Source organism: Aquarana catesbeiana, linkage group LG03, assembly GCF_042186555.1.
Source record: "Aquarana catesbeiana isolate 2022-GZ linkage group LG03, ASM4218655v1, whole genome shotgun sequence".
Taxonomy (NCBI): Eukaryota; Metazoa; Chordata; class Amphibia; order Anura; family Ranidae; genus Aquarana; species Aquarana catesbeiana.
Window position 1 is genome coordinate 213,156,574 of NC_133326.1, and position 25,933 is coordinate 213,182,506.

The 25,933-nt window shown below is 40.1% G+C and overlaps 1 protein-coding gene across 2 annotated transcripts in view; it reads right to left on the reverse strand.

Annotated features, from left to right (window-relative positions):
- The window catches only part of PLXNB2 (plexin B2), a 323,100-nt gene that overhangs the window by 242,472 nt on the left and 54,695 nt on the right, over nucleotides 1-25,933 (reverse strand). For both annotated transcript variants that reach the window (XM_073619756.1, XM_073619757.1), the window contains exon 2: nucleotides 6,918-6,991. The gene's annotated coding sequence lies outside the window, so the exon portion shown is untranslated. The remainder of the gene's footprint in view (nucleotides 1-6,917; nucleotides 6,992-25,933) is intronic.

Below are 25,933 nucleotides of genomic sequence, written 5' to 3' on the forward strand. Positions count from 1 at the left end.
TACAAACCAATTCCTCTTCATCTTGGGATTTCACAAGAAAAAAAAAAAAAAAAAAAAATCAATCGATACAAAACAGAACGCAATAATCATTTATCAGGGGAACGTGGGTTTATGGTAGTAACAATTTCAACTTGTTTGTAAAAGAATGTTTGATAACCCGTATCTGAATTCTTCTGGTTAAAAATTAATGCAGATTTCCAGTTTTCGTTTCAACCTTTGTACTGTAAAACCAGTTCCCAGCCAGGATGAAAAACACCTTGACTAAAGCATTAAACTTGCCAGATGCTAACTCTCAAGATGTCCCAGCTGTAAAATTCCCCCTCATTTCACCACCAAGAGTGAGAGAAAATGAGGTATTTCAATTTCATATCCTCAGCCAAGATCAATTTACATGGCTTAGAGAAGGGAAACCGACTATTTTATGGCAGAAAATGCAGTTGATCCAGGGAGTTTAGGAAGAGAAATTTTACACAATTCCAGAAACTTTCAGCCATTCAGTAAACACTGCCTGCTACATTTCTAAAAGGAAATGTGTAAAATAAATTCAGACAATCTACATTTTATTTTAGCAATAATTTAATAAATATCCATAGTATTCTATACAATGGTTTGTAGTAGAAAAAAAAATGGGACTTTATGTAAAATGAAAATCTGAGGCAATACACAGTAGATGGTCTAGTGTAACCCGGGGCATCTGTAATTATTATTCATCTCTAAACACACAAGAAGAAAATTGAAGTTTTACAGTGGTAGATCACCAGCCGGGGCAAAGAAAGGCAACCTATACACATCACAAGGGGCCAACAATCAGCATGGAAGCCTAGGCTGCAACACACAGTCCTACCAGTCCTAGATGAATTTGGGGCTCCAAAAAACAAGTTTACAAATGGTTTTTATTTGAACCACCATTAACCACTTGCCATCCAGCACAGGTATATATACATCCTGGACAGCAAGTGGCTATACCAGGATCATGGCTATCGATTTTTAGAGCTGGTGTTCGGTTTTCAAGTAAAAGTGATTTGGGCGGCTTTACTGACGCTCATATTACTTTTACATGGCTTGGAAAGGCTCCCCACCCCTGCAGCTGCACTCCAAAGTTCCTGAGCTCCCCCAATCCACCTGGGATCACGAGACCGCTGTAAGCCACTGGGATGAATGCCCACAAAAGGAAATATAAAGGAACATGCGTTTCACCCCATCGTCTCTGTGACACAAAGGAAGCCAGAAGTGATAAGGATTTTGTCAATTCTAATTTCTACATGTGCAGTAAAAACTGCACATGTGGTATTTCCACCAACACCAGAGTGGCAGAGATCACATTTAACTCTAGACTGATAACCTGTAAAGGCTTTTGAAGGGTCACATATGTACAATTTTAGGTACTTTAGTTTGTCGCCATTTCACAGACATGCGCAATTTTGACATGTTTGGTATCAATTTACTTGACAAATCATATTTGATGAAAAATTGTTAATATATTGTGTTTGCGTGCACTAAAACTCATTTGAGTGTATTTTTTCCAGAAAACCTCTGCTTTGAGAAAATATATAATGTTTGGGGGGTTTAAAGTATTTTTTTTTTTTTTTTAGCAAGAAATTGACAGATTTTAAACATGTGTAAAAAAAAATGTCAGAATTGCCCCATGAAGCCAGTGGTTAAATAGATTTCTCAAAACTTCCTCTCCTGAGAGGGCTCTTTCACACAGGGCGGATCAGTGATGATCCGCCCCGTGAACACCCGCTTGCTCAGCGGGGATCTCTCCGCCGATCCCCGCTGAGCAGAAAAATGACAGGTCCGTCGCTGCACACTGTGCAGCGACAGACCTGTCAGAGCGCTGCTCCCCCCTATGGGGGATCGGATGATGACGGACCATAGAGTCCGTCGTCACCCGATCCGATCACGGATGGAAAAGTAGGGTTTTCCTCCGTTACACTTTTCGGATCGGAGCGGGTCGGATGTCAGCGGACATGTCACCGCTGACATCCGACGCTCCATAGGGATACATGTATGTCCGTTTTTCATCAGAAAACGGAAGGATGAAATACGGACCCCCCGTGTGAAAGAGCCCTTACTGAGGGGAAATATGTCTCAAAGACAGCAATAAAACCCTAACCGGGCTTCTAAAACATACCTTTTATAAAAAAATAAAAAAAAAATTAAATAGGCGTGGCTGGCGTTTGGCTGTAAGGTTGCTACATTAAGACCCCATTCACACCTGAGCAATTTTCGGTTTGCAAAAGCTCTGAAGCTGAAAACGCTGCATTTTTGGGCCCATAGACTTCAATAAAAACGCCAGATTTGAGCAGAAAAATGCTTGTAAAAACGCTGAAATAACAGCTCTCCACCCCTAATTTCCTCTCCCCTAGTGCTTTCTATTGGCTAAACAAAAACGCCTGAAGCTGTAAAATGCTCGTAATACACTTCTAAAACGCTTTAAAAAATGCCAGTAAATCGATAGGCTCCATTCCACCTGAGCATAATACAAGAAAAGATTCTTTGTAACTTCATAGCAGTAGCAAAGATGCATCTGCTACAGGGTGTAAAATCATCTAATCTATTAAATCATCTAAAAATACTTTTCTTTAAATACTAAGGCTACTTTCACACTGTTCAGTTGCAAAAACATGGTAAAAAAACGCATATGCACTTTGTCGTGTTTTAACATGTTTCCAGTGCGTTTTGCAGCTGTGAAAAATAGGGTGTGTGACTTGTTTTTGATGTGTTTTCCATTCATTTCAATAGCGAGATGCATTTTTGGTGCAATTTTTTTTTTTTTACCGCACAAAACATGCACCAAAATTTCAGCATGCAGGACTGAAATATGCAACAGACCCGCAACTGACCAGTGTGTGAAGGGTGCAATAGGATTTTATGGTCATTCGTTTTTCTACCGCTTTTTTTTTAATGCAAAAAGGGAAGAAAAAAACTGATCAGTGTGAAAGCGGCCGAATATGTGCATCTTTATGGGGTTATGGTTTAATCAGGTCTGTGTATCAAGACAAGACTTCTGCTTCATTGCTTTATAATCTGGATTTCTGTCCACATTTTGTTTGTACTATTCAGGCCTATATGGTCCAGTTCACTCCACCCTGAAGGGGGGAGCCCTATGTTTCAGACCATAGGCCTGAGTGATCAATTGGCGGATCCAGTTGGCAATGGAAGCTTTGAAAGCTGCCTGCCCCTTTTTGGGTCCTTCTGGTATAACAAAAAAGAAGTCTGATCCTCGGATCTCCGCAGATCTAGACAAATAAACTCTGACTGCCGGAACGACGTCCAAGGAATGCAGTTTTCTCTATTCCACCGAACGAGGCCGAGAGAAAAAAAAAAAGGCAAAACAATGTCCCGATTTAAATGAAAGGCCCATCTTCTTTGCGAGGCTCGGGTATCATTTATTTAACCACTTATGGATCTCCGAACGCCGATATACTTTGAAGAGGAATATAGCTGCCATAAACCCGGTATCCTCTTCTTCGGTCGGCGGTCCGCTTTGAGATAAAAGTGGTCTTTGTGGCGGATTCGCCGCAAGATCACTTTTAAAAATCAGTGGCGGGGGAGGGCCCCCCCCTCCCGCCGCGCTACGGTGCCCTCCACCGCTTACTGGAGGAGGCAATCAGATCCTCTGTGGTATGGAGACGATTGAGGGTAAGATGGCCCCCACCCGCCTCCATACCATGGCAGAGTGGAAGCGACGTCAAAATGTCACTTCCGCCCATAACTCTTAAAAGGGATTTTTTTTGTATTTTTTTAAATTACAAAATTTATTTTTATTGCATCTTAGTTTAAATATGAGATCTGAGGTCTTTTTGACCCCAGATCTCATATTTAAGAGGTCCTGTCATGCTTTTTTTCTATTACAAGGGATGTTTACATTCCTTGTAATAGGAATAAAAGTCACACAATTTTTTATTTTAACCACTTGCCGACCAGCCAACGTCATTTAACTGCGGCAGGTCGGCACAATCCCACGAAACCGTTGTAGCTATATGCCGGCTCGCGATAGCAGACGCACGCAGGCACCCGCTGCACAGCGGGGGTGCCGATGCTCGTGGCCGACGGTCGCAATGACCTCCGGCCACTAGCAATCGTGAGCACGAGGGACAGAACACGGAAGTATGTGTGTAAACACAGAAATCCGTGTTTTGTCCTGAGAGGAATGACAGATCGTGTATTCCTATTAGCTAGGAACCATGAGCTGTCACTTCCTCTAGTCAGTCCACTCCCCCTTCAGTTAGAATCGCCTCCCAGGGAACACAATTAACCACTTAATCGCCCCTTAGTGTTAACCCCTTCACTGCCAGTGACATTTTTACAGTAATCAATGCATTTTTATAGCACTGATTGCTGTATAAATGGCAATGGTCCCAAAAATGTGTCAAAATTGTCTGATGTGTCGACCATAATGTCGCACATAATGTCGCAGTCATGATAAAAAAAAATAAATAAACAAATCGCAGATCGCCACAATTACTAGTAAAAAAAAAAATAATACAAATACCATAAATCTATCCCCTATTTTGTAGATGCTATAACTTTTGCGCAAACTAATCAATATACGCTTATTGCGATTTTTTTTACCAAAAATATGTAGAAGAATACTTATCGGCCTAAACTGAGAAAAAATTAGCTTTTTAAAAAAAAAAAAAAAAAATGGGGATATTTATTACAGCAAAAAGTACAAAATATTGTATTTTTTTCAAAATTGTCGCTTTTTTTTGTTTATAGCGCAAAAATTAAAAACCGCAGAGGTAATCAAATACCACCAAAAGAAAGCTCTATTTGTGTGAAAAAAAGGACATCAATTTTGTTTGGGTGCAACGTCGCATGACCGCGCAATTGTCAGTTAAAGCGATGCAGTGCTGAATCGCAAAAAATGGCCTGGTCATTCAGCCAAATCTTCCAGGGCTGAAGTGGTTAAAAGAACAGTGTAAAAATACAGCCCAAAACTCACAGGTGGACATGAACAGAACTAGAAATTATGGTATGAGATTTAGCAGTTAAAACATCCCACACATATAAAAAGCCAGCATTTAACATGAATAATGCTTGAAGTTTACCGTTGACAACACCCGCAGCTTAAGCAACAGGGGAAACTGCAATATGTGTATAGTTAACACAAAGCATATAAAACAGAGTAAAAAAAACTTAAAGCACATGAATAAAGCAGCGTTTAGAAATATTGCTGCAAGGCATTTCATTATTTAATCATCTTTAAAACACCAAGAGTTTATTAAAGAAAACCATAAACATTGATAGTCTAATGATCTTCCTAACTCTAATTAGACCAAGCGATTGCAAAGAAATTGTGATGTTAATGATACACCATCACTGGCACACTTCAAGAAAATTAGCAGCATACAGCTTACTACATACTGTGGCCGAGATACTTGTACTAACATTTACTGCACAACACACAGGGCTGATGATCTCAGTAATAGTATGCTTGTTTTGTCTGATATTTTGAAATGTCCAATTAGCATTTTGGAAACAACCTTAGATTTTATTATGCCACAAAGAATAGGGCTCATGCCATATGCAAATGGTGATGTAAAATTTATTCGAGATTAGTTCATTCTGCGCGCTATATCTTATCTGACGTCATGCTGTATATCAATAGTTGTATCTAGAAGCTACGCTAGCTCATCTCCAGTAACACTGTTTTTCTAGTAGTGGCTAAAACCCGATATATTGTATATGTAAATATCATTTTTGATAAGCTTTACCTGATGGACATTGTATTTGGCCTTGTAAACCATCATAAGACAGTCACAAAATTATATAATAATAGGCACCTCTAGATGTCTATCCATACTTTAATGCATGGGTGCTCAAGCTGTAGCCCTCCAGCTGTTGTGGAACCACAAGTCCCATGAGGCACTGCCAGGCTGACAGTTACAAGCATGACGTGTCTTGTAGTTCCACAACAGCTGGAGGGCCACAGGTTGAGCACCCATGCAGTTTAATGAATAACTTAGTACCCCAAAAATCTAAGGCTCCCTGATATAACAACAGCATTTGGGCCTTTCATGAACATTCTATGGTCTGCCCTTCTGTACTCTTCTTAGCTCCATCATGGCCACAAAGTATGATGAACTGATTTGCTGACCAAAAAGGGCAGATAACAAAAAATATAAGACCTGTAAATGAAGGGCGCTTGAATTATCAACCCATTGACAATTTCCAATGCTTATCCAGCTCACACATATACTTTAACAGGAAATACTTCCAAATATCCTGTCCCTAGGACAGGCTCAGCTCTCCCTTAACAGTATATTCACATTTCTTTACAGTTTTGTAGCCCAACATTAAGTCTACTCAGGAACAGACAGTTAATGACCAAAAGTTGAGACAAGAAGTTCCATCAAAAGCAACAGGAAAACTTTTTCCTAGGGGCATTTTTCACTTTAAAGAGATATAGCTCTTTTACTCCTGCCACAAACTTAGATTTGAATATTAAAGAGGATGACCCTCATATATACTGTAGTATACCGCCAACATCAATGCTCATGACAGCTACAATTTTGAATTAACCACACAGAGCCTATTAGGTCAGTCTCATCAGAGAGACGTGCATAAAGTACAATCACTGTGCAGCACTATTAGGTGGCAGCAAAACCCCCCTTTATCATGGGCGTTCCAATTAAATCTGTCAGTTTTTCGGGTGGAACTGATCAGATCCTCCATCCTCTGCTGATTGGAATTGTAACCACCTCGTGTGAAAGGGGCACAATACACAAATATCAGGTACTATGTATATAAAGCAGTATAAATTAAAAAACAAGGGTTTAAAACACTATGAAGCAACTACATAATATGGCTGAGAATAGAAAGGCAAAACAGACACACTAATGGGTGGTCACACTCGAAAATATAGGAAAAAAAAAAAAAAAAAAAAACAGAAATTTAAGCAAACTTACATTTAAAGGAAGTTACTGCTGAGACAATGCAGCCACGTGAATATATCCAATGTTTCTAGTTTATAGGTTCCAATCTGCAAGAAAACCAAAAGATTATTAGTAACCACACAAAGTTCCCAGTAGCTGTTCATAAAAACATAACTCTCTCACGCAGAAATTTGAGTTTACAAACATACTAGTTTGACTATATATTGTATATCTAAACCAAAAGAACAAATGTTGTATTTAATATATTACAGCTAAAGTAGCCCATACACGGAGCAAATTTCTTGCTCGCTCCATTCCTCCATGAACACTGACAGTGTTGACATGGGAGATCCCCCCCCCCGCTGCTGGGAGAAGACAGTGATTATTACTAGCAGCTAGCGATAATTGCGTGCAAAATCCAGCGGACTGGTTGTGCCCAAGTTGCTTGATCAACTTAGTACATTCAGCCTGTCTATACATGGTTCAACAGGAACTGCCCGAGATTCGAACCATCTATGGCAGGCCTTAGGCCTACATATTCTAAAAAGGAGGAAACTAATGCAGCAGCCACATTTAATATATCAAAACACAAGCCTGAGCTTCTAGGGGAAAAAAAAAAAAAAAAACAACGACAACCCACTATGTGGCAAATAATCTTGCAATATACCACACGCACCAAAAAATCCACTGGGTTTTTTTTTGGAGTTTTGCATTAAAAAGGCGGCAATTTCTAACAGTATATGAGATGCATGAATTCATAAGTGGAGGGTGGAGTATTCCAACAGCATTTGCTCATTAACAATGTAATAACATCTTCCCATATGGCTCTAAAAAATAGGCACCAAGTTTCAAATTATCATCTCAATGCTCTATTCAGCAGCATATACTCTAGATGGCTCTTATCTGCAGAGTACAGCTAGAATCTGCAAGGCTTAACAGGTATTGGTACTCATACTAGCCGGCAAAAAAAATAAAAAATAAACGGTATTTGTGCAACCCTAAAATAGGACAAGAATGTTTGTAAAGACTGGATAGCGTACATGTCAAGAATGGTGCCTTGAAATAGATTGGCCGACCGACTTGAAGATTATTGGGCAATATGTTACTATTTTCTGTGGTGATAAACTTATTTTCACTGGCCAAAAGCAGCAAGCCATGAACCTTCCATAAACATTCAATTTTAGATGTCTGTATAATATAATGGAAATTAAATTGTACAGTCAAAATCTATACCGAGACCATTTCACACCAGTCTGCCAGACAAAGTGCACTGGGAGAGCAGTGACACGCAATAGAATCATATTTAGCAGAACAAGAAAGAAAATGCTAACCATGAAAACGTATTCCATGTACATTTACAAAGCAAACTAGGGCTGAAACAACGAATCGATTAATCGTCAACTAATCAATTATGAAATTAATCGATTACTATTTTCATAATCGATTAATCGGCCAGTAACATAATGGGGTTAAAAAAAAAACTAAAATGAGCAAATAATTGCTACTGTAAATATTACTTTCACAGTTCTACAGTTAAAAAAAAAAAAAAAATGAACCCCTTACAGTAGTGATTATCTGCTTTTTTTGTACTATAAAGGGCTAATTTTTGTTTTTTTAACCCCATTATTTTACTAAACGTCTTAGACCTGGTTCACATCTATGTGTTTTTTGGTGGTTTTTGCAGAAACGCACTACAGTTCATTTACATGGTTTCCTACGGGACAAGTTCACATCTATGCTTTTTCAGCCGCTGCGTATTTGGAAAGGGTCAAGGACTTTTAACACAAAACGTTGCTTTTTTGGTTCAATATACTTGAATGGAGAAGCTGCAGAAAAGCATGTAATGCGTTTTTGCAGAAATTTGTGTTTTTTAATCTGCCCAACAACAAATTGGCCACAAATTGGCCAAAAAATTAGCAAAAACTCAAATCGCAGCAAAATCACGTGTGCAAAAAATCAAAATGCACAGCAAAAAGCACTACAGAAACCGATCAAAAGCAAACTGCATAGGTGTGTACCGAGCCTTATGCTGGCCACACGGATCAATATAGTCAGTATACAGGTATATCTCCTCTAATAGCATATACAGTATATCTCTTCTGTCTGTTATTCTCAGAGTGGATTAGAGATTTTGCTCCCCAACCATATAGTTGGTTATTTATATTTACCACTGCATAGAGATATTTAAGAATAAATTGCCTTTTCTTTAAAAACTTTACATATTAACTAAATTATACACCACACTTTTTTCTAAGGTTATTAACCGATTAATTGAAACAATAATCGGCCAACTAATCGATTATGAAAATAATCGTTAGTTGCAGCTCTAAAGCAAACTAAATATGCATCAAAGATAACCAATACAAAATTCAGTCTGATGTGTGCTGGGAGAAACAGCACCGATATTCTGGTTCCGGCAGATCACACCGTTTACACGATCCATACCATTTGCATTGGGTGCACTGGGCACAATCTGCCTTATTTGCTATAAAGCCCATTCACTACACTGCAATGGTGGGCACTGACAAGCATGTTGAGACAATTCACCAAAATCACCAAGATTGCTGCGGTCAAGGGAGCTAAATGTAATGTCACTTGCGACATTTCAATAAAAAAAACAAATAACAGTAAAACAGTAAACAGTGTTGAATCTCCAGGGCTGTGTGCCCGGGCTTAGGACACAGTTTTTATAGGATGTGTTGATGTGGAAGGAGGAGGAAATAGGAACCAGACTAAGGGAGTGGGGGGGTTAAAGCCTGAAAGTGGTCAGTTCCCAACTGAAAAAAAGCAACAGCTACCCATTGCCATGAACGGAGCCCTGGAGAATTGTGGGGCAATATTTCCAGCCTATTATTTATTAGTATAGACTGCATAGACAAACTTTTCTTAAAGCCCATCTCTAGGCTGCAGGACCCCCATAAGAGCCACCATGAGAACAGCTCCCCACAGGAATAAATATGGCCAAACATCATGCATGCGCAGGGAGAAGATGACACTTTTTGGGAGAACGTATGTTGGAACAGCACACTGAAGAACTCTGGAATAGGGACCAAGGGAAATGTTAGATGGGGTAAGCAGCATGTCCATTATCAACAATGCAAACAGTACTGACTATATTCATTTATTTACATTTTAATGACAGGAAGGAAAACTGATGCATATAATTCTGAAAAACAGCGCAAGCTCTTCAAATGTTCATAAACACAAAATTAACGATTATGACAGGTGGCACTGAACACTTTCAGTAAAAATACCAGATGTAATCCTTTAATACAATAACGGTGCTGATTTAGGAACAGTGTAGCAAATGAAAAAAAAAAAAAAAAAAAAAAAAGACTGATGGAAGTATTCAGGCTTCACCAATTACCTGCATCCTGCACTGAGAACCTAATGTATTAGTAGGGCCCATTCTCTCACTCTACTCCTACACAGCTTTTGCTTTTTTTTGTTTTTTGTTTTTTTGCAAGGCAGGCAAAGCACTTGTTTAAAAAAAAAAAAAAACATCCTACCAATGATAAATTCTACCATTCTGCATATTTGGTGAACTTCTCCCAATAGTAAACTGAGTTGAATACTAAGGCCCCTGTCACACATGCTTGTCCATTTTACAACCATCCATTGACGGATCCAAAAACGGGCATCAATGCACCAATCAACAAATTAAAATCCCAGTTTTAAAAAAGCTCCGTCACCTCCTCAGAAACTTCTCAGGCAGAGCGGAGAGCTGCTGATTGATAGTCAGCAGCTCTCTGCTCAGGGAGCTGTGAGAACAGAGCCATTGGCGGTGTTCGATCGCTCGGTTCTCAGTGCAGAGGCAGTGGGGGACAGATGCTGCCTCCACCCAAGTATGAATAGGGGAAAACAAAAAAACACACACTTCTCTTTTAAAGAAGGTCTATCATTTTTATTTTACAGTTCTGTCCCATATGGGGCAAAGTACATATAGTAGTATTTGTCCCATATTTCTAAGTGCCTTCTAACCATAGTTATGAGGTCCAACGTTCCACTTGGGCAACAGCTTTGAAGGAGATGCATAATTCATAGCTGCAGCTGGTCTCGGCTGTGACCACTTTCCACAGACAAGGAGTGGCAGGAGGAATGCAGAGGAAAGGAGATGTGTCAGCCTCTACATTCCTCTTGCACTCAAGTTCTTTCGTAAATGTCCCCAAACCTGGATTAGGGTACTCTAACCTAAATGCAAGTTATACACAAGCTTTTGGTATTGTGTGTTAATTTTGGTCGACAAAAATATTTTAGTCACATTTTTTGTCAGCTGCATATTTTCAGTGACGAAAACCAAAAACGGAAATAAAATTCTAATTACGTCAATTGACGAAAACTATGAAGAAAATCAATTCCAATTTTCGCCAAAAAAAAGGTAACGAAAATGTCAGGGAGGGATGTTTACCCACCCATACTTCTCCTTTCCTCAGAGCTCCGCCTGTCTGCTAAAGCCCCAGCCCCCTGACAAGCTGTATTGGCCGAGAGAGGGGGTTATTTACAAAAGGCAAATACACTTTGCAATTCAAGTGCACTTGAAAGTGCAGTCGCTCTGAATCGAAAGGGGTAGATCTGAAATGAGTGGAAGCTCTGTTGAATTTATCATCCAATCATGTGCAAGCTAAAATTCTGTTTTTTATTTTCCTTTCATGTCCCCCTCGGATCTACAGTGACTGCACTTCCAAGTGCACTTGCAGTGAAAAGTGGATTTAACCCCCATTGGCTCCCTCTAATGCCCTGCAAACCACATGTTGAGTGTTTCCCCTCCCAGCACGGTAGCAGTGCTAAGCACTGTGTAAAATAACAGCCTACCCAGACCAGTTCTCTGCCCTGTGCACTCCCATTTACTTCCCCATCCCACTACATGTTATTAGATTATATACTCCTGGAGTGACAAGGAGTTTGGAAATTCTAGAGAAATGCTTAAATAATGCAATAAATAAATAATTACAATTTAACAAAGCCCATTCCACTTTAGAGGCCCCTGAAGACGCATGTGATTTTGATGCGAGTTACAAGCAGCATTTTTTATGTTTTATACTGGCATTTTGTCTAGCTGGTGTATTGATTTTAACCACTTAAGGGCCGAAAGATTTCCCCCCTTAATGACCAGGCCATTTTTTGCGATACGGCACTGCGTCACTTTAACTGTCAATTGTGCAGTAGTGTGATGCTGTAACCAAACAATTTTTTTCCCCACAAATAGAGTTTTTTTTGGTGGTATTTGATCACCTCTGCGGTTTTTATTTTTTGCGCTATAAAAAAAAAAAAAAAAAAAATCATTTTTTTTGTTTAACTTTTTGCTATAATAAAATATCCCCCCAAAAATGTAAAAAAACACACAAATTTCTTCATCAGTTTAGGCCAATATGTATTCTACATATTTTTGGTAAACGAGAAAAAAAACGCAATAAAAGTGTATATTGATTGGTTTGCACAAACATTTTAGCGTCTACAAAATAGGTGACAGATTTATGGCACTTTTATAAATTTTTATTTTTTACTAGTAATGGCGGTGATCAGCGATTTTTAGCGGGACTGCGACATTGCCGACACACAGCTACGGCGACTCGCAGGAACGAGCCGACCTGCCGCAGTATGAAAGCGGCTGGTCGGCAAGTGGTTAAGCTGCTTTAATAATATGACTGCATTATGATTCTGTTTCTTCTGTCTAACGGTATAATTTGGTGGTGTGAGTGGCTATATGTCCCCCTAAGGATATCTGAATCAGTGACCTGGAATAGAGGCCACAGGTGGTTTTGTCCGGATCCATCCATCCCTGTTGAGCATGCTGGCTGCATACTGTATGGCTATACACTCCTTTTGGAGAGTTGGCATTGCGGAACAGGGTTGCAATAACGTCTGTCATTATCATGGGTGATCACTCTCACTATTCTATTGAATACCCATCAATTACTACAGTGAGACTTTTCTTTTGTATGGCTGGATACCATTGCACAGGATTCTGAGAAGGTGACAACATTTGATACCAGACATGGATAAACACTGGGAATTACACCTGCATTGAATTGCATAAAAAGTGTGTTGGCTGTTCTCTTGAATGAGACAGGATCCGCTTCTGGTGAGTTGCCATCTCACTTATTTGCACATTTTAAAAAAGGAGCACTGCACTTTTTACGGGTTTTTATGTATGGACTATTTTTTCTATTATTGGAAGCGCTGCAATTTTTTTTACATTACATATTAGCCAAACAAAATGTAGGAGATTTTAGTAGACTAAAATGTACTATAGATTTTAGTCGACTACAATACAACTAAAACAATTCAGATGACTAAAATGCATTTTAGTCAAAAAACTGATTAAAACTAGATCGAAATTTCATGTCAAAATGAACACTGATGTCATTTCAATATTAACCACTTAAGCCCCAGGATTTACCCCCCCCCCCCCCCCGCCCTTCCTGACCAGAGCATTTTTTTGCAATTCGGCACTGCGATTTTTATCGGGACTGCAACATTATGGCGGACACATCAGACACTTGACACTATTTTGGGCCCATTGTCATTTATACAGCGATAAGTGCTATAAATAGCCACTGATTACTGTATAAATGACACTGGCAGGAAAGGAGTTAAACACTAGGGGGCGATCAAGGGGTTAAGTGTCTCCTAGGGTGTGATTCTAACTGTGGGGGGGATGGGCTACCACTGACATGACAGGGAGCAGTAGATCCCTGTCATGTCACTAGGCAGAACAGGGAAATGCCTTGTTTACATAGGCATCTCCCCGTTCTGCCTCTCCGTGTAACGATCGCGGACCGCCAGCGTACATAGAGTTTGCGGGACCCGCGGGCACGCTCCCACGGCGGCGCACACAAGGCGGCAAATTCAGGTACGCCCATTTGCCTATATGAGCCATTCTGCCGACGTATATGTGGCAGTCGGCAAGTGGTTAAAGACACAAAGTTGCTCACAAAATGCAAAACAAGATCAAAACATTAAAATGTATAACATTATAAAAAAGCGATTTTGAAAAATATATGTTCCTACATATTCCTATATGTACAGCATCTCAAAAAAGGGAGTACACCCCTCATATTTTTGTAAATATTTTATTATAGCTTTTCATGTGACAACACTGAAGAAATGACACTTTGCTACAATGTAAAGTAGTGAGTGTACAGCTTGTTTAACAGTGTGAATGTGCTGTCCCCTCAAAACAACAACACACAGCCATTAATGTCTAAACCGCTGGCAACCATACTGAGTACACCCCTAAGTGAAAATGTCCAAATTGGGCCCAAAGTGTCACTATTTTGTGTGGCCACCATTATTTTCCAGCACGGCCTTAACCCTCTTGGGCATGGAGTTCACCAGAGCTTCACAGATTGCCACTGGAGTTCTCTTCCACTCCTCTATGATGACATCAAGGAGCTGGTAGATGTTAGAGACCTTGCGCTGCTCCACCTTCTGTTTGAGGATGGCCCACAGATGCTTAATAGGATTTAGGTCTGGAGACCTGCTTGGCCAGTCCATCACCTTTACCCTCAGATTCTTTAGCAAGGCAGTGGTCGTCTTGGAGGTGTGTTTGGGGTCGTTATGTCAGACTACTGCCCTGCGGCCCAATCTCTGAAGCGAGGGTATCATGCTCTGCTTCAGTATGTCACAGTACATGCTTGCATTCTTGGTTCCCTCAATGAACTGTAGCTCTCTAGTGTCAGCAGCACTCATGCAGCCCCAGACCATGACACTCCCACCACCCTGCTTGACTGTAGGCAAGACACACTTGTCATTGTACTCCTCACCTGGTTGCCGCCACACAAGCATGACACCATCTGAACCAAATAAGTTTATCTTGGTCCCATCAGACCACAGGACATGGTGCCAGTAATCTATGCCCTTAGTCTGCTTGCCTTCAGCAAACTGCGGGCTTTCTTGTGCCTCATCTTAAGGCTTCATGTAGACGGGACATTTTTACCTCTCCTGAACGATTTAACTTGACGGATAGTAACCCACGTTTAAAATGTCTGTTTTGCCACGTTTACATGCAAATGTTTTTTCTTTTTTTTTTTTTTTTTTAAGGCGAAAAACGTCTATAAACTAAACGCGGATTACCGCGTTTAGACGCGTTTGGCGTCCAAAACTTCGGCGTCTGAACTCATTTATTTTACTTAAAAAAAAGGCCTATAAACACAACTGCCTAAAAACAACAGTAAACAAACCTGTGTACATGTACACATAGGATAACATTGAATGAGTTCAGAGGCAGTTGAAAAAAAGTGTCCAACTGCCTCTGAACGTCCGTTTAGCAGCAGCAGCGTACATGGGGCCTTAGAAGAGGCTTCCTTCTGGGACGACAGCCATGTAGACCAATTTGATGCAGTGTGGGGCATATGGTCTGAGTACTGAAAGGCTGACCCCCACCCCTTCAACCTCTGCAGCAATGCTGACAGAACTCATACGTCTATTTCCCAAAGACAACCTCTGGATATGATGCTGAGCACGTGCACTCAACTTCTTTGGTCGACCATGGCGAGGCCTGTTCTGAGTGGAACCTGTCCTGTTAAACCGCTGTATGGTCTTGATCACCATGCTGCAGCTCAGTTTCAGGGTCTTGGCAATCTTCTTATAACCTAGGCCATCTTTATGTAGAGCAACAATTCTTTTTTTCAGATCCTCGGAGAGTTCTTTGCCATGAGGTGCCATGTTGAACTTTCAGTGACCAGTATGAGAGAGTGAGCGATAACACCAAATTTAACACACCTGAGACCTTGTAACACTAACGAGTCACATGACACCGGGGAGGGAAAATGGCTAATTGTGCCCAATTTGGACATTTTCACTTAGGGGTGTACTCACTTTTGTTGCCAGCGGTTTAGACATTAATGGCTGTATGTTGTGTTATTTTGAATGGACAGCAAATTTACAATGTTATACAAGCTGTGCACTCACTACTTTACATTGTAGCAAATTGTAATGTCTTCAGTGTTGTCACATGAAAAAGGTATAATAAAATATTTACAAAATTGTGAGGGGTGTACTCACTTTTGTGAGATACTGTATATGGGTTGCATGCATCTTATGTTGGCTAGCAAGTCAACATAATTACTTGAAAAATAAACAAAAATACAAACATTTTATAAAGTATCTATTGAAGGAAACCTAAGTGATGTGAAAGAATAATCTCTCCTCCGGAAAATGCTATGTGTTTGGCTGTCATACTGATTAAACAACTTCAATACTATGAGTCAAAAACAAGAATACAAGTGTGAAATTCTGACTTTTCTTTCTGACTTCACTGGCAGCTGTCCTGGGTCAGTGACTCAAAGTTTTGGTTCAGTACGATAGCCAACTCACTAGTTTTTTCAGGAGGTTGTCACCAATAGCGGGCCCTTTATTTCTTTGCGCACAGGTATCTCTTTACTGCATTATATTTAGCTATTATTTGTTAGCAAGGTTTGTAATTCTATATCTATATGCATGGGGAGTCAGGGGTCAGCTTATTGTATACCTAGGTTCTGCTTTTGGCTATGCAGTACATTACCTTCATTGTGTTGTAGGTCTGCCTCTCACAATGCAAGTCTAAGCATTTGATTTAATAGCAAGGCACATGGGCTACTCACTTTGCAGAGGAATTTGCATTTTGCAAAGGAATTTTCTCTTAGCTTACTGAATGTGGTGTTAAATTCAATTGCTTGCAAATGATTTGATTAAGAAGTTAAGATTTTTCCCACATTCAAACACTTGCAAAGTGCAAATTCTCATGCAAAGTGAACAGCCTATTTGCCCCCAGTAAATCAACTCCCCGAGTCAGCCATTACATTCCTCAAGTGAATGATTGAGGAACCTAAAGCTTCCTCCCATAACCAATCCAAAAACGTGGCATTATTATATGCTGCACACAAATACATTTCATTGTTTTTTTTTTTAAATTAGGTTTCTGTATAGCACAATAGCTATGAATACACACTGTCCCTTTAAATCCCACCTCTGACCAAGTTATACTAATTTTCACAGCATTCTTCTACAGTGCCTTCCCCCACTGCAGCTACCACAAAATACCCATTGCTTTCAAGTACAAGAGAGCATGCAATCTCCTACTATGGTGTGAAATTTTAGGCCTATTTGTCTTGAGTGACCTAACAAGTAACTAAGCGAGGGTCCAAGGTACACTGAGTTCACTTTATTCCTTTAAAAAAAAGCCAGCAATACTAGCTTTGGTTACAGATTCTATGACCAACAGCTTGGCATAAGACTATATTGTAGACAACATTCAGGGTCAGCTTACAAATACATATGGTTTTAGTTAATGGTCTAATTGGTGACCTTTTTTGATGGACATGCAAAGTGCTGGAATGTCCACTATAAATACACACGTTCAGGGTCACCTCAGGACCATACATAGAAAGTTTGCCCAGAAGGCTAAAACACTGAAAGACTAAAACCTGAATGTTTAAAATCAATAAAGCATACACTTTATATTTAGAAATAAACATTTTGCATTCAGACATTGGAAAGTTTATTATTTCAGCTGCATTTAGATGAAAAGTCTGTTCTTTGTCAGACGTGTTTGACACTACAATTATAAGCCAAGCTAATTAAATTGCTTGTGCATGTCAGTCAACAATGCAATTAGTAACGAAGCAGTCAAATCAGCCAAATAAATTACACATTGTACTATACAAAATGTATTGCCACATGAGGTAAAGAACCAACTTCTTCTATGAAAAAGAAAAATGACTTGCAAATATAAGAATTGCTTCGGTACCAAACCTGGCAGGACCAGGATGTATGGAATAAATTTAAAAAATTGTCAATCCATTTATACTGCAACATACAATACTTTACAATGGAATGCCGTGACAACATTTTTTTAAAGACAAAAAACAACTTTTAGATAGATTTAAAGTTGACCTACAGTTTATTTGAATGTTAACCTAAAGCTTGAATAACAACCTGGAAATGAGTTCTTGGAGAAAAAAAAAAAAAAACTCTTCAAAGTTGCCTATAGTGCTGGCCATATGGCTAAATGGCTAAAGGTCTAAGCATTTGGTCATGTGATCTCTGCTTCGTAGGATCAGAATTTAAATTGGCTGAATCTGTAATTTCCCCTCAAAATTATTTTTGTAGGCAGAACTTGTTAAGCGTGGAACAGTATATGGGATCGTAGGCAAAACTCATATCACTCATTGACTCAAACCTGTGGATTGAATAGGCCATGGCCCTTTATTATAGATATAAATAATTTATTATATCAACACCAAACAATACGTAAATAATTAAGCAACATAAGTATTAACAGCTTATACATAACCATATAAAAGTTCAGCTTTAAAGCTCGAGCTACCAATTTCAACTAAACTTAACATCCCCTTTCAAAGAAAGGGACAAAGCTCATAAAAAAGGCCACAAAAAGGGGTGGGAGAAAGGGATGTGCTTTCTTATGGTCCTCCACGCCGGCTGCTTATTAATGACTTTCTTTTATAGGTGACAGCTCGTGCCAGGGGACCGATTTTGGAAAACTGTGAACTCATCGACAAATCATGAGGGCCCTTTCACACTGAGGCGGTTTGCAGGCGCTATTGCGCTAATAATAGCACCTGAAAACCAAACCGAAAGTGCCGCTGCTGTGTCTCCAGTGTGAAAGCCCGAGGGCTTTCACACTGGAGCGGTGTGCTAGCAGGACGGGAAAAAAAAAAGTCCTGCTAGCAGCATCTTCGCTAGCAGCTGAATACCGACGGTAAAGCGCCGCTTACAATAGCGGCGCTTTACCGCCGACGCCGTCCCAGTGTGAAAGGGCCCTAAGTATTTATTTTTACATTTTCCTTCAGCTTCTAGCATTTTCTACTGCCGTCCATGTTCCCACAGGTGGTGGGGTGGGGACATTTTATGCCCCACCCCTCACCTTTCATTCATTCTGCCAAGGCCAAGGGTTTCCACCTCTATGTTAAACTACCAATCCCAGTAAGACTATTAAAGCTAAATTCCAGGTATGGCTTTTTTTGCATAGTTACAGTTTGGAACAAAGTATGCATTTGCCATACCTGTGAAAGCAGATCACTGTAGTAGTCACCACTAATAAAGCGATAGTCGCTGTCTTCCAGGTCCTGTTGCAAGCAACTAAACCTGCTGCAGAGGACCATTCACAGAATGGGGTGCATTTTCTCAGTAAAATTGAAGGTGTTCTCAGATTGGATGAGGTGGAGAGAGTTGGGGCAGCGACATCACAATCTTCACCTCATCCAATCAGAGAACGCTGATCCAAGCTGTACCACAGTAACTATACAAAAAAGCCATAATTGGAATTTAGCTGTAGGCTAACATTCAAGTATAATTCTGCTCACAGCACAGGGTTTAACTCAGGCTATTGCTGATATGTGCAAATGGGCCCCAAATGTAGGCATTCGATCTACTCTATATCTACTCGAGTTATCTGCTCGATAACTGGTTGATCCTGCGGTTTCTTCTCACTTTCTAATGCTTGGTGGCAACTGAATAGCAGTTGATTCTCCAGCTCTAGTTTTGCCACCCTTGGTGCACATGCTCAGGTGGTATACTCAGAGGAAGCCATTTATTTCTAATCTCCTGCTGGAAGCCACCCCACATGACTCTATGCATCAGCTCCAGCAAATGAACCAGTACATGTCCTTCCCGTCTTCCCTTATCTGTGCCACATGATCATGTGTCATTTAGCAAGGCAGATCCAGCAGGGATGATCATCTTCTCCCCGTTAGCTGCCAAATGTGACACAACCTTGAGGGGCGTGTTCCACCTTACAGTTGGCAGTGGCTCCTGCCGAGAGACTCGCTACCAGCCTGTACATTCCTTGCTCCACCTCCAGATCTCACATTGTGGAGAGGAGCGGTTTAAAGAGATAATGTGACTGCTGTATTTGAGCTATTCTAAAAGGTATTTAGGGGTCTTATTTTCCCGTGTAATACATATATTTCATTTCAATGTGGGAAATGAGGATAATCCATAGGAATTTAGATCTTTGGGTTTAATAACACTTTAATCTCAGGACTGCATGGACAGAAATACAAATCTTTTGGCAGATAAAAAAAAAAAGCTCCTTTATTCATATTTCCTCTCTGTATTTAGTTGTTCGGAGTTCACTATTCAAAACAATAGGCTTTCCAATATAATTAATTTTGCAATTTTCCTCAGGTAGCTATGAATTTGCTCTACTATGGTTCATGGAAGTTAAAATAATCAGGGGGCTGAAAACTACATCAGCTGTCGCTCAATACTCAAAAAAGGTAGTATTTGGCCTGGACAGACAGTTTTGTATAAACCTGTATTACAGATTACACTGTATGTAGCACACTCCTAGGCAGGCTGCTAGGTAAATTTAGTGTTTAGCTTGCTCTTTAGTTAGAGAAACTAGAATTGATTTCTTGGGTTTGTTCCTAGTTTCCCAGGTAGAAAGATTGAAAGTTTCTAAACAGAGTTGGGGAAAATAATCAGAGTTTAGGGAAAGAATTGCAAATCTCTCACCCAACTATTTACCACCCTCTGGCCAATCCCTGGGGAAGTGTGACTAGTAGGTGGTCAGAGATGGGGTAAATAGTCTGGAACCTGATCATACTTGTTCTTTCCCTGGAGGAAGGTGGACTGAGTGCTTTAGGGGGCTGCTACTGGGGTAGAACCCCATGTATATAACATGGTTGGAAGCCATGTAACTTGCACACGCAGCTCCAAGCAAACAAGACTGTACCCACATGAATGTATAACAAGCAACAGAGGTGGTTTTATGCTGTGGACAATGACTGTACATGGATGAGAAATGGGAAGCTGTCCACAATGCTGACTGGCAAATTCCCATAATTGGCGAAACAGGGATCTGCAAGGGTGAGATCATTTAGAAACAAATTAGCCTCTCAAAGTATAAGGCCGGCCATAGATGGTTCGAATCTCGGCTGGTTCAGCAGGAACCGATCGATCAACTTGGGTAAAACCAGCCTGCTGGATTCACTTGTGATTACGGGGCTTCGTCCGCCCGCTACCGCTCGGAGCAGACCATTTCTTGGCAGGAGGGATTCCCGTTAGCACTGTGTGTTGAGCAATAAATCGTGCAAATTTCTTTTTGCACTATGGCTCAAAACTAAATGTAAAAAATCCAATTTTACTTTACTAGTTTTTATACATATAGTTAAAAACAGGTTAGAGGTTTGCAAATGTCTCTCAAGTCTAGGGAAAACCTAATATCTAAGTCATGAATTAATAACTAAGGAATCTCATATAGTTAAGAAAATGGATTACTGCTGCTGCACAAAACACTGGAAATTAAAGTGCAAGAAAGTTAACTCCCTAGGCATGACTACAGAAATCACTGCTTTTATGAATAATAAAGAAGAAATTCCTTAGTAGAAGAACTTGAAAAGCACAGCAAAGCTGAAGGTCCGTTCTGGTATCACACTGAGCTTGTCTTGGCTTTGAAGCTTCTGACAGCTTTTTGTGAGATGATTGTAAAATAATTGTCTTCGTATATTGTGACCTTCTGCTTCTTCTAATACATTATAGGGCTTCCAAAATTAAAATTCAAAACATTTCAAACTGTGTTTCAGTGGTCTATCACATTAGAAATTTTAGATAAGACTTTGATCACAATAGAAGCATTTTCTTTGATGTAAATCAGAAAATCTAACAATGCAAATGGCATGTTCAGAAAGGAAAAGGTTACATTTTTTAGACCGTTCTAACCAATCTAGTTCTGATTTGGATGACAGAATGTCCATATAATAGCCTATTACTGGCAATCTGCATTTTTTTCAGTATGCGAGAATCAGAAAAGCCCCAAAAAACAACACACTGTAAATGAAAAACATAGCTTACAATGAAAAATTAAAGAATCATAACAACTACCAGTCAAGACCCCAACCACCACCACTTAAAGTGATTGTAAAGTCTCATTAAATAAATTAAAAAAAAAAAAAAAAATATATACATATTATACTTGCCTCCTCTGCCCAGTTGGTTTTGCACAGAGCAGCCTGGACCCTCCTCTTCTCGGGTACCTCTTCGCTGCTCCTTGCCACTCCCTCCTGTCGAGTGCCCCCACAGCCAGTAGCTTGCTATGGGGGCACCCGCGCCGAGTCACAGCTCCGTGTGTCAATTCAGACACGGAGCCCCGACCGTTCCCCGCCCCCTCTCCCCCCGATTGGCTAACTGGCTTTGATTGACAGCCACGGGAGCCAGTGGCACGGCTGCAGTGTCTCACCCATCAGGAGGAGAGTCCCGGACAACTAAGACGATCGTGAACTGTACTGGAGAGAGAGATGGGGCTCAGGTAAGTAATTAGGGGGCTGCTATAGACAGGTTTTTTTATCTTAATGCATAGAATGCATTAAGATAAAAAACCTTCTGCCTTTACAACTCTTAACATTTGATCTTCATTGGCAGTAGTTTTAGATCCATCTTTCACCTTACTATGGACATTTATGGTTTCAGAAAGTGTTTAGGCGTTTCAGTGATTTTAAACTCAGCTGTCATCTGATAACAAAAAAAAGCACTAACATTCTGTATTGAACTGTTCCTGAGCTTTTAGTTCACCAAGAACCTTCTAAAAATGCTTCCTTCATCTAGGTAAAGCTGTCAAGTACAAAAGGTAACAGCCCAAATTAGACACATCTCTGAACCTCAGCACTGTCCCCCCACCCTGTTCAGACAGGGCAATATTGAAATGTACTTAGAGATGGTGACGAAGGGCAAGCCACTGATGTGCTCTCGCTTTAGAAAATGGAGAATGATCTGCGACATTTAGGAGATACTGATGTACCCTGTATTAGAGGTTTGTAAAGTAAAGATTTAATATGAATCAAAATATATCTGTATTAAATAAACCTTTAGAACTAGGGTCACATCTAACAATACAGTTTTACATGGGGTATTCAGGTGTGTTATCATAGTTGTAATGAAACCACAAATGTCTCTCCACTGATACTCCTCCACTCCCTCAAATTTGAGCGTTGTATCAGTGCAGGCCCAGGAGCCCATCCACTCTCCACAGACATACATCCAATGCAAAAAAAAAAAAAAAAAGGAGCCACTCTTGAATAACTTTGCTGATTAATAAAAACATTATTCCTATGCAGGAACTGCTGTACCCACCTGTAAACTGGGCACCTCTGCCACATTTCACTAAATACAGGCTTAGTTGTGGTGATGAAAGCAGGAGGAGGAAGGAGCCTTATATACAGTCCGCTACTACACATAAAAGCAATTAAGTGAACACAATAGTGGTACATGCTTTACATACAAGGATATCTAGAACAAGGCTCTATTACGGTATCCAAATACATGTCTAAAATATCCAAATGTATATTTAGCACCATGCACAGTACATAAAATGTACAGTCAATACAGCTTGTATAACAGTGTAAATTTGCTGCCCCCTCAAAATAACTCAACACACAGCCATTAAATGTCTAAACCGCTGGCAACAAAAGTGAGTACACCACTAAGTGAAAATGTCAAAAATGGGCCTTTTTACACTTGGGGAAATACAGTATGTCCATGCATATGTAATTGCAAGCATCGCATTTCAAGGAAATTAAAAAGGCACACAACGTATTTTATACATACTGAGGCAGAGCATTATCCCCTCCTTTCGGAGACTGGGCTGCAGGGCATCATTCCAAAACGATAACGAGTGGTCGTTATGTTGAAATGATGCCCTGCGGCCCAGTCTCCGAAGGGAGGGTATCATGCTCTGCTTCAGTATGGCACAGTACATGTTGGCATTCATGGTTCCCTCAAACTGTAGCTCCCCAGTGCTGGCAGCACTCATGCAGCCCCAGACAATGGCACTCTCACCACCATGTTTGACTGTAGGCAAGACACACTCGTCTTTGTACTCCTCACCTGATTGCCGCCACACACGCTTGACACCATCTGAACCAAATAAGTTTATCTTGGTCTCATCAGAGCACAGGACATGCTTCCAGTAATCCATGTCCTTAGTCTGCTTTTCTTTAGCAAACTGCGGGCTTTCTTGTGCATCATCTTTAGAAGAGGCTTCCTTCTGGGACGACAGCCATGCATGACAGAACCAGGTGCAGGCTGTGCAGAAGAGTTAAGTGGGTTAGCTGGAGGTCATCACATCAACGCATGAGGGGCCCCTCCCATGGAAGGACCTACCACTGATGTGCCAGAGTTGATGACAGGGTTGCAAACCATCCTCTACATTGTTTATCAGATACTGGCATATTAGTTCACCACAATTTAATTCTACCATCCCCTCAGACCACTTGTAGAAACTTGCATTGACTTTGTTAATTCCCCACCTAAACCATCTTTTCATTACATGGATAATCTCCCTTTTCTCCTCCCACTTGTTCTTTCTGCTACAACGAATTAGCTAATCTACTGTAAGTGACTTCAGTGATCTGCAAAAGCACCCGCTAGTTTAATCTGTTTAATAGCCTACTAACTTTGACTAGAAAAGAATCGGTGAATTCCAGACGTGCGCCACCGTAAGGGCCCCAACCAAGCAGGCAAATTATAATTGTCCTCTATAACAATAGTTTTCTTCTTACTTGACCCATTTTAAGACACTTTTTTTGTTTAAATTTTGGTCGTCTTATATGGAGAATCCGTCATTGGTTGCAAGGCAAAGACCTACAGGCAGGCTTAGATCTGCAGGATCATGTTAGGAGGATTTGGCAATGGCTTAGTCGAGGGGTTTTGTTCCTACAATCTGGCTGTTACAACTGTGCTCTGTTACCCTGCTACAGTTTAGGCTTACTTACCAATAAGTGTCAGTATCTGGGTCCGGTTTTTTCTTTACTTTCACTGTTGGCTTAGTAGGTCTCCGTATAGAGTTTGCAATTTTGCCATTTCTTGCTGGATTGTTATCCTGGCATAAACTGCCTTTTATGAATAGAATCACAGCTTCACTTAAATTGTTGGTAATATTTTCTTGTCACGGGTGTGTCAGACAGAGTGGTCAATGTGGTAATATTGGACATTTGGGCCCTAGGTCATACTCAGAGGGTGCAATCATTTTGCGGCTCCTACAGGGGTGCGCTACACACGTAACAAAAATGAACAAAATAAAACATTTGCATGTAAAAAAGTAGCCCAGTTCATGACGGTTTCCAGTTTATTACAAATACAGATGGACGAAGCAAGGTAATGAATTCTGACTTTTGAAAACCCATCCTTTCAAATTAGAGGTTATGAAATAAATCCTTGTGCATGAATTATATTGGGAAATCCTAAAGCAAAAACACGGAGGCTTGTAATAACACAAAATAGATTACTTAAATTCCACACCATGGCTTTGTAATAATGCCTATCATTAATGTTGGCGGTGCTATCCCTAAAAGTTATCGGCTCCAGTTATTTGATTTTAAAATTTTGAGCAGGCCGTGGAGGAGGGAAGATTTATTGCTTTTGGATTTTTTATTTAATGTTTTATCTTTATATACCGACCCAAGCTGGTTTATGTAGATTTTAAACTTTTGAAAAGATGGAGATTTCACTTGACTAACAAGTAGTTAGTATTAATCTTTGTAAAGTGATTCACTTTTACATTACACCATTGGTGAGTTAACAAGGCTATTTTTACTGTACTGTTCTATTTAATCTGCTACAGAGGCAAGGCAGAAATTGCTTTCACTTTGGTAAATTGATTCCCATTTTGTCTGTCTGGTACAGTAGCTGTAGTGTTGAATAACAATATCCCTTGGTCTATAAATCAGGCGTCTATCATGAATGCATATTTGAAGTGTTGCTGAGTGATCTTTTTTCATTTGATATGTTCTGTGAGCAGCCAGGTGATTCCTTTTGATAGCTGGCCCTCTTCTAAAGTAAATGATGTTACTGACCTCTGTGTAACACTGTGTCCTTGTTCCAAATGCATAATATCTCTAATTGGCTTTCATTATGTGTTCTGCTGCTTCTGCTGGGAGATTGTTTAGGTCTCTGCAAACTGATTCTTCAGTATCTAAATTAAATTATGCCTTATTAATTAGCCATTCCAATCAAAGGGGAATAATTGAGCATTCTATTAAGCACTGCTTGCTAGCTTGAATATTGATAATATCAAGAGATGTTGTAGCAAAATACTGCCGTGTAATATTTTA